Raw genomic sequence first — 8,447 nt, 5'->3', positions numbered from 1 at the left:
CAGCCTTCTCATCACCAGTAGTTGAAGGAGAACCCACCCCACAGACCCTAACTGGTGAGAGGGGGCCCCCATCCCCTGTCTCCAGGAGGAACCAGATACTGTGGTAGCATTTGGAGATTTCAATATACAAGACAAAGTCCCTGTCCTTATGAAGTAAATACATTCTAGTGAGGGAGACAGGCCTCAGGAAAGCAAGTTGGAGGTGAAGTATATCACATTTTTTATGACATGAGAGTTGGGATGTGCTCCACATCAGAAGAAATCGAGAAGAGAAAGAAGACTGTCATTTTTTTTTTATGTCAGAGCAGACCAAAAGTGCATCAGTGTATGAGAAGGGAAAGAAATCTTAGTCAGAGATGCTGGTGTATCCATAACTGATCCTTTCAAGCATTATTTGGGAATGCTTCTTGAAAAAGATGTCACTATGCTTTGTATGATGCAAGCTTTGAAACCAAGGAATCCGGAAAAGAGCAGTTGGTGGGTGTTTTTTGGCTTGTGCTCAAACAAGTTCCAGACCTGAGGTGGCAGTTATGGCCCTGCCTCTGTCCTTGGACCTTCGAGTTGAGAGGAGTAAGAGTCTGAGAGACACAGAGACTGCTCTGTTCCTGGTGGGAGGAGCAGACCAGGGCACCAGAACTAGCTCCTCGGAAAAGCAAAGTGATCTATGCGAGCTCCAAGGAGACAATCAAAAAGAAATTTCAAGGCATAAAACACGAATGTCAAACAAATGGGCCAGAAGACCTCAATCAGGCTTGTGTTGCCAAAAAGCCAGGTGGCCTCTCCACTGTAGCTGTTGAAGGGTGCCCTATAGACCATCGTTCAGTGCCACACACTGAAAGCTTCCATGTCTAGTGTTATCTTTTTCCTGAAGAAGAAACATATCACAATATGTTTAGGCCAGGATCTCCCTGAAGGGCCTCCCTGTCTGGTCATGTGTTAGAGTAAATTAAACAGTTTATAAATAGTGGCAAATGGTCCTAAATAAATCTAAAATCTGAAGATGTATTGGTGTGAAATTACATTCTTACTGGCTGAATGCCTGTTTTGATGAGTTGGCTTTTAGGGTTTTTGTTAAACTCATGATTTTTAATAATGCAGTTCACAACTCAGCACAAGGCCGTATGAAGAGAATTACTGCATCTTTTTCACCTCAACAGAAACTTTGTTTATTTTGCTTAGAGAATGGGTCATAATGTTGTTATAATATTTTATTCTCTTTATTCTCCATTCTCTCTTGAGCTCACCTGTACAGTGGAATTAAACCTCCTCACCACATGTAGCAGCACGAATACACTAACTACAGTAAGATGAACTCAGGTCAGCTTTGAACTCCAGTGAATGTGTGACGAGACTGCCTCAGAGCAGTGTGTGTTCTCATCAAAGAGGGCACTTGTTGGGATGAGCACTGGGTGTTATCTGTAAGTAATGAATCGCTAAATTCTACTCCCCAAACCAATATCACACTATATGTCAACTAGCTAGAACTTAAAATAAAAACTTGAGACATTAAAAAAAGAAAGAAAGAAAGAAAGAAAAGAATTATGCACACTTCTCATCAGCATCGATCTTGCAAAGCACTGTTTCCAAGTTGGAGCTCAGGAAGCAGATCACGGCAGATGCTGCGAGTTCTCCACTCGCTAGTTGAGAGATTGTTCTGAGAGCGAGAAATAAAATTATGGTGTGTCCTCTTAGAAATAAAATTATGGAGTGTCCACAGGAGAATGCATAATACCTTGTAACAACTAATAATAATGCATATTAGGGCTCCATGGCAATACACTTTGTTAATAAAATTGATAACATGGTGTATTGACAAGCTGGGTTACCTATGACAGCTTTAACTGTGTCTCCTCCAGAATTGTGTTGCTTCCGTTACAATAAGGTGTAGAAGAGGAAGGACGTTAAGTATTTTTTACTCTGGGGCCTGGGAGAATTCTTAGTTTCCTAGAGCAGGTTGTGGGTGGTATGTGGAATGGGGAGCAGCGATAATGGTTGACACCCCCAGGAAGCCACCACCTGGTGACACTTGGATGTGATTGTCTTTAACATCACAGGCATAACACGTTGAACAATATAGAGATGCACACAGTGGAACTTAGAAGTACAGTATTGGCGTTAAGCACTAAAGGAAGTATTTTTAACTTAAAAAAAAAAAGTCAATAACAAATCTAGCAAGATGTATGTCTTACATACATGCTAGGAAACAGCGCAGGAGAAAGGACTTCTGGGGGATGCCCAACCCAGACGTATCTTTTTCTCTGTGTAAAGCTGGACAGATTGATCACATCTCTATATGTCCAGCATTTGGAAGGAGCAGTGTTGTCAAGGGCCTTGGCAGAGAGTCCCTCTTCCCACAGTTCCCTGACTGATAATCCTGCAAAGTAGCAGGGACCAGCACAAACAGTAGGTATAGATGAAGTCCGGCCGATGACATCTTCCTAATGAAAACCAAAAGGTGTTTCTGCCTTTCAACATCTCCACCCATCGTGAACCAGACCTCCAGGCCTTCCTGATTAAAGAAGTTTGGCCTGGTTGAAAGGGAAGCATAAGCCGCTGCCTTCGGCTCGGGTCATGATCTCAGGGTCCTGGGATCGAGTCCCGCATCGAGCTCTCTGCTCCGCAGGGAGCCTGCTTCCCTCTCACTCTCTCTGCCTGCCTCTCTGCCTACTTGTGATCTCTGTCATAAATAAATAAAATCTTAAAAAAAAAAAAAAAAAAAAAAAGAAAGGGAAGCATGGAAGCAAATTTGAAGACAATGCAGGGTCCAGTAGGACTAGGGAAGGAATGAGAATAAAGCAAGATGGAATCCCTCTCTTAGTCTCTATCCTAAATTTTAATGGTATTTTTTTTTATTAAAGCATAGCATGTATATGGAAAAGTACATAAGTCATGCAAGTAGTTTTGATGCATTTTCTCAAATCAAATATACCACATGACCACATGCTTTTCCAACACCCCACAAGCCCCTTTCATGCCTCATCCGTTACTAGTTCTCCTCCAAAGGCGACCACAGTTCTAGTTTCTACCGTGAGCTGTCCATTTTACCTTCCTTTGAAGGTTAAGCGGAGTCCTACACACTCGTATGTGTCTGCTTCTCTTTCTCCACATTACTTTAGTGAGATTCACCCTGTTCTTCTGCATGGCAAGTTGGTCTGTCATTGAATGAACGAACTACAATGAATGTCTTCCTCGTCTGAGCATTTGCTCACTTTGGAAGAACTGAAGGTGCTTGAGCTGACCTAGACTTTTGAAAATCAGAGAGGACTCCTTCTGAAATCACCAGAAGGAAGCAGCACTGCCCTAGCAGGCTTTGGCTCCAAAGTTGGTGGATCAAAGACACATTTCCTCTCGTGTTTGGTTTCAAGGGATTTCAATACACTGGGTCATGTCGTTCCAAATGTCTTCTTTCTCTCTTTAATGCTGATATAAGATATAGTAATATCCTTTCTCCAGCCAAGATACTGGTGAATTTTGCCAAGTTCCCTCTTTTATCCATGATGTAAGTTTATCCACGTTGCTAATTTAAAAAAACAAAACAAAACAAAACAAAACACAACTTTTGGCTTTGTTGATAGTCTCTATTATACATTGCTTTTCAATTTCATTAATTACTGCTCCTTAGTTCTGTTTTCTTCTCCTTGCTTGAGTTGGGTGTCTTTTCCTAACTTTTGAGATGGATGCTTTGATCATTGATTTTTAGCCTCCTTTTTGAATTTGTTTTCTAAGTTAAGCTTTTCTTTTCATTTTCAAAACCATCCCTCTGTACCCTGTGCTCTGTGGTGCTGGGACTTTTACTGAGCACACAACATTTCTCCTTCACCTGTGGGCAAGAGTGCAAACGGGGTAGCACGGTGGAGGAAGAAGGGCGTGGCTCTCTCCTGCCCCTCCCCCAGTCCGGAAGCATCGCCTGGCAACAGCCCTTCCTCCCTACCGGCAGCACGTGAGGATTCAGTTCAGCCTCATCATCATTCCTCAGCTCATCCTGACTCCGCAGAGGACCTCTTCCAAACTTCCTGGACTAAAACCCCAATCTCTTCCCTTGTCCTCTTAGCCCCAGGAGGCTGTTTCCTGCAGTTACCAGCTCTATGTTTCCTAAGTGTCCTTTTTTAGCTTCCTCTTGCTTAAATATACCTTATATTCATTTCTTTCTGCTAAAATCATTGATTTGGTTTGTCTTCTGACTCCATTCTGCCTGTAGTTGTCCGAAAGCACATGGAACAAAGAAGTGAAACCTATTCAAAAGTGGACACAAAATCTCATTTTCCCCTCTCCCCCAAATTGCTTTTCCTCCTCTGTCCTATATCTTGGTGGAGAAGCAACCAAGTCAAAAATCTAGGAGATTTTTCCTAATTATTCCCCCTCCCCTCTCCCCCCCTTTAGCCTCTGTAGCCAATCTGCCAAAAAATTCCATGGCTCCTGCCAGTTAAGTATCTGACTCTTGATTTCAGTCATGATGATGGTGGAGTCATGAGATGAAGCTCCGTGTGGGGCTCCGGGCTCAGTGTGGAATTGGCTTGAAATTCTCTCTCTCCCTCTCCCTCTGCTCCTGCCCACCATGTGCATGCTCACTCTCTATCTCTCTCTCTCTCAAATAAATGAATAAATATTTTTCTTTTTCCATTTATTTATTTATTTATTTAAGTTCCATTGCTTCTGACCCTTATGTATTTCCCTGGGATTTTCTTCCCTCCTTTCCATTTTCCCTGCCACCACTTTAATTCAGGCTTGAGTCATTTCTCACCAGGCCCATTTAACTAGTCTCCTAGCCTGCAGTTTTCCTACACACCGATCCCTATCCTGCTACCAAAATCATCTTCCAGAGAGGCAAAACTGCTGTCTCTTAAACATTTCAGGGGCTCCTGGCTGGCTCAGTCAGTTAAGTGTCTGACTCTTAATTTCAGCTCAGGTCATGATCTCTGGGTCGTGAGAGCAAGACCCAAGTCAGGCTCTGTGCTGAGTGGGCAGCCTGCTTGAGATTCTCTCTCGCCCCCTCCCCTGGCCCCTTCCACACCCCTCCACCCACACTCCTCTCTCTCTTAAAAAAAAAAAAAGAAGCCACTTTGGAGCCACCCATTGCTGCAGGGTAAAGCCCAAATGCTCAGTAATACACTGATCTTTTAGCCCTTTGTGGGCTGATCTTTGCCCATTCACCCAGCTTCGTCTGTCACAAATCCCCGCCTTCCAGGAGCACAGCTTGTCCCTCCTACCCAGTCCCCTGCACACACACACTGTCTCCCGGGATGCCTGCCTCATTGGGCTGTGAACATTTCAAGATGAAAAGATACAGCTTATCCATCACCACCCACACAACTTGGCAATGAGGGCATTCAGTAAGCTTCCATGAAATGAGAAAGCAACATTCCATGTTTCTATATAGTTTTCATATTCATACTTCTGGATATTTAGCTATACTAGTTGTGATGGTTAATTTTAGGTGTCAGCTTGACTAGGCTATAGTACCCAGATATTTGGTCAAATATCATTTTCAATATTTATGTGAGAATATTTTTTTAAGACTTCATTTATTCTTTTGACAGAGAGAGAGAGCGCGCGAGAGCACAAGCAGGGGGAGGGGCAGGCAGAGGGAGAATTAAGCTCTTCACTGAGCAAGGAGCCTGATGCGGAACTTGATCCCAGGACCCTGGGATCATGACTGAAGACAAGCTGAAGGCAGACACTTAACCAACTGAGCCACCAAGGCACCCCTATGTTAGAGTATTTTTTAGATGATATTAACATTTAAATCAGTAGACTTTGAGTAAAGCACGTTGCTCTCCATATGTGGGGTGGGCCTCATCCAATCCATAGACAACATTAATTTAAAAAACAAAAAAACAAAAAAAAAACGAACAAAAACAACAAAAAAACTCTTCCCAGAAAAGGAGAGAATTCTGCCAGCAGACTACCTCTGGACTCAAACCGCAAATTTTCTCTAGCTTGTTGACCTAGTCTGCAGAATTTCGACTTGAAACCCAGTCACGTGAGCAAAGTGAGCCAATCTCTTAAAATAAATCTCTCCTTACACACACACACACACACACACACACACACACACACACCTTGGGTTCTATTTCTCTGGAGAATACTAATACACTGGTTTTGTATTTGGGGTTTGTTTGCCATCATAAATACAACTAAATATTGATCATTTTCTCTCAAGGCATTATTTAGCATTAATATCTAGGACTATGTTTCAATTCAAAGGGATAAAAGCTGCAGTGGTTTTTAACAAATATTTTCTAATTTCCAACCAAAAAAGGTTATACCAATATATAATGCTTCAGTATTGTATAAATGTTATATTGGTTCCCACAGTGTTTTCCACATATTTCACATTTTAATTTATGATTATTTCTTCTCTAGGTAGACTGTGGCTCTGTACATTTATTTATTGGGTATGCTTCCTATTAAATACATTGTTTATATATCATTTGCCCAATTGTCCCTGGAGTTTCAGAAGTGTAATAGGATTTTTTCACTTCAACATTAGTTCGGACAGGATCATCACTGTAATCAACAGATCTAAATGCGTCCTGGTTCAAGACTGTGAGGAACCGTGCTTTCGTATGCGGGTCCGCCTCTATACAATTGTCAGGAACCCGGGCTGCAGAGGCTCAGCTATCTTTGCTCTGTAAACTCCAAAAGTTGCCCTGGGACACATCCCCATCCCAGTCAAGCAAGAAGAGAGAAAGAGAGGAATGTTCATGGAAGAACTGGTTTAGGCCCAGCCTGGAAATGGAGCTCTTATCTCCACCCTCAACCCATTTGGTAAACTCATCATTTGGCCAACTCAGTCAGAGGTTCTGGGAAATGCGGCGCAGCTGTGTACTTAGGAAAGCGAGGATAACACGGATTGTGGGGAGCAACCAGCAGTCAGGGCCACAGTGTGGAACCTGCTGGGCCCAGCGTTAAGAATGTGGACTCTGAAGTCAGACCCCCATCTGACTATCATATCAAGCAAGGTATTTAAACTTTCTGATTCTGAGTCTTTTCTTTTTTTTTTCCATTTTTCAAATCTGGCCATAAAGATAAGGACCTTGTAGGGCAGTTGTAAGGATTAAATTAGACAAGTATGTGCAAGTTCCTGGCAAACAGTACGTTTGTAATACATATAGGATTCCTTCCATAATTTTTTGTCATGTTTTTGGTGTGTGCTTATATTTTGATCTTTTTGTCATTTGCATTCATGTTCTTTGGTTTGGGGATGGATATAAAAATATGGGTTTTATGAAATTTTAAGTCCTCTTGCAATTTGCGATTTCTTGTAGTATTTCCAGGAGTTTCAAGCTGTAATTCCCCCATTGTTGAGGACAATGTCTGCTCTGTACCTTCAGTTTGCCTATGGTCTGAGTTTGTATTTTCTTCTTACGTTCTCCCGTACTGCAAGTTCTGGAACAGCCCCTAACCCTTTCCAGTGTCAAATTCCAAAAATCAAAACTGTGAAACAGGACGTGTGTCTTTCCTTCCAGCCTACTTTCTGTCAGTCTTTTCCTCCTTTTTTTCTTCCTTTGAGAGTTTCTTGTCTTCCCTGTCCCACTTCTGAGGGCCCTCTAGATCTCTCCTCCCCACCGACATTTACTCTCAGCAAAACAGCTCAATTACATAAAAAGCTGTCAGAGATTTAAGCAGTGATATGGGTCTTTGGTGGAAAACAATCACCTGGGGGCTGATTGAAATGTAAATCCTCAAAACTCTGATTCAGATGGTCTTGGTACAAATCTGCATTTTAACGAGGACCCTAGGTGACTTTAAAACAGATACTCCCACACTTAGAAAAAGTGGCTTAACTCCTTGCAGAGACATTTACACATAAGGATCCTAAACTACAGAGGAGAAAAAGCCACAATAACATAATTTCAGGCCCCTACCAATGAATAAGAAAGCTCTTCTGGAGAGAGTGTAGGTTTCCTGGCACCCTCAAAATTGCACGTATTTGTCTTTATACTTACTGGTACTGTAATCACCTTTTTCTCCTACAGGTAAAAATAAATACTCACCGGTCTGTGGTCTTATCAGAATCAAACCACCGGTTTTCCAATCAATTGCCCCATGAGCCGTGTGATTTAGTGTCTAAGAAGCCTAATGTGATACGTGATTAGACCTCTCTGACTGCTTTGTGAGGTGCTATTCTTACAGCCGAGGGGTGGGGGGCGGGTGGGGGAATCAAGTAGAAATAGCAAGTTCTATTTCTAACTGTGCCTCTCTCTGAAAGCTCCAACCACTTCAGTCATACTGTGGAGGGCTCTAATAATTTTTCTCATTCTTAAGATGTTGCTTTCACTGTGTTGCTTCTAAAAGAAAATGCAGATACTGACATAACACCCACTTTATTTCTCACCACAAAAGAATTCTATTTCCCCAACCTCTTTAGTGGGTTGAGTAGGTAAAAGAGAAAACCTTTTAGGACACACGGTGAGTGTGACGATGGACTTGTAAGGCCTCACAGG

The 8,447-nt window shown here is 42.3% G+C and overlaps 1 pseudogene; it reads left to right on the top strand.

The window, feature by feature from the left end:
* Positions 1-213: 213 nt before the first annotated feature.
* LOC123951520 lies at positions 214-852 on the top strand (annotated as a pseudogene).
* Positions 853-8,447: the final 7,595 nt, after the last annotated feature.

The sequence above is a fragment of the Meles meles genome, chromosome 10, assembly GCF_922984935.1.
Source record: "Meles meles chromosome 10, mMelMel3.1 paternal haplotype, whole genome shotgun sequence".
Lineage (NCBI taxonomy): Eukaryota > Metazoa > Chordata > Mammalia > Carnivora > Mustelidae > Meles > Meles meles.
The sequence above is the reverse complement of the archived record's forward strand: the minus strand, read 5'-3'. Positions and strand labels throughout refer to the sequence as shown.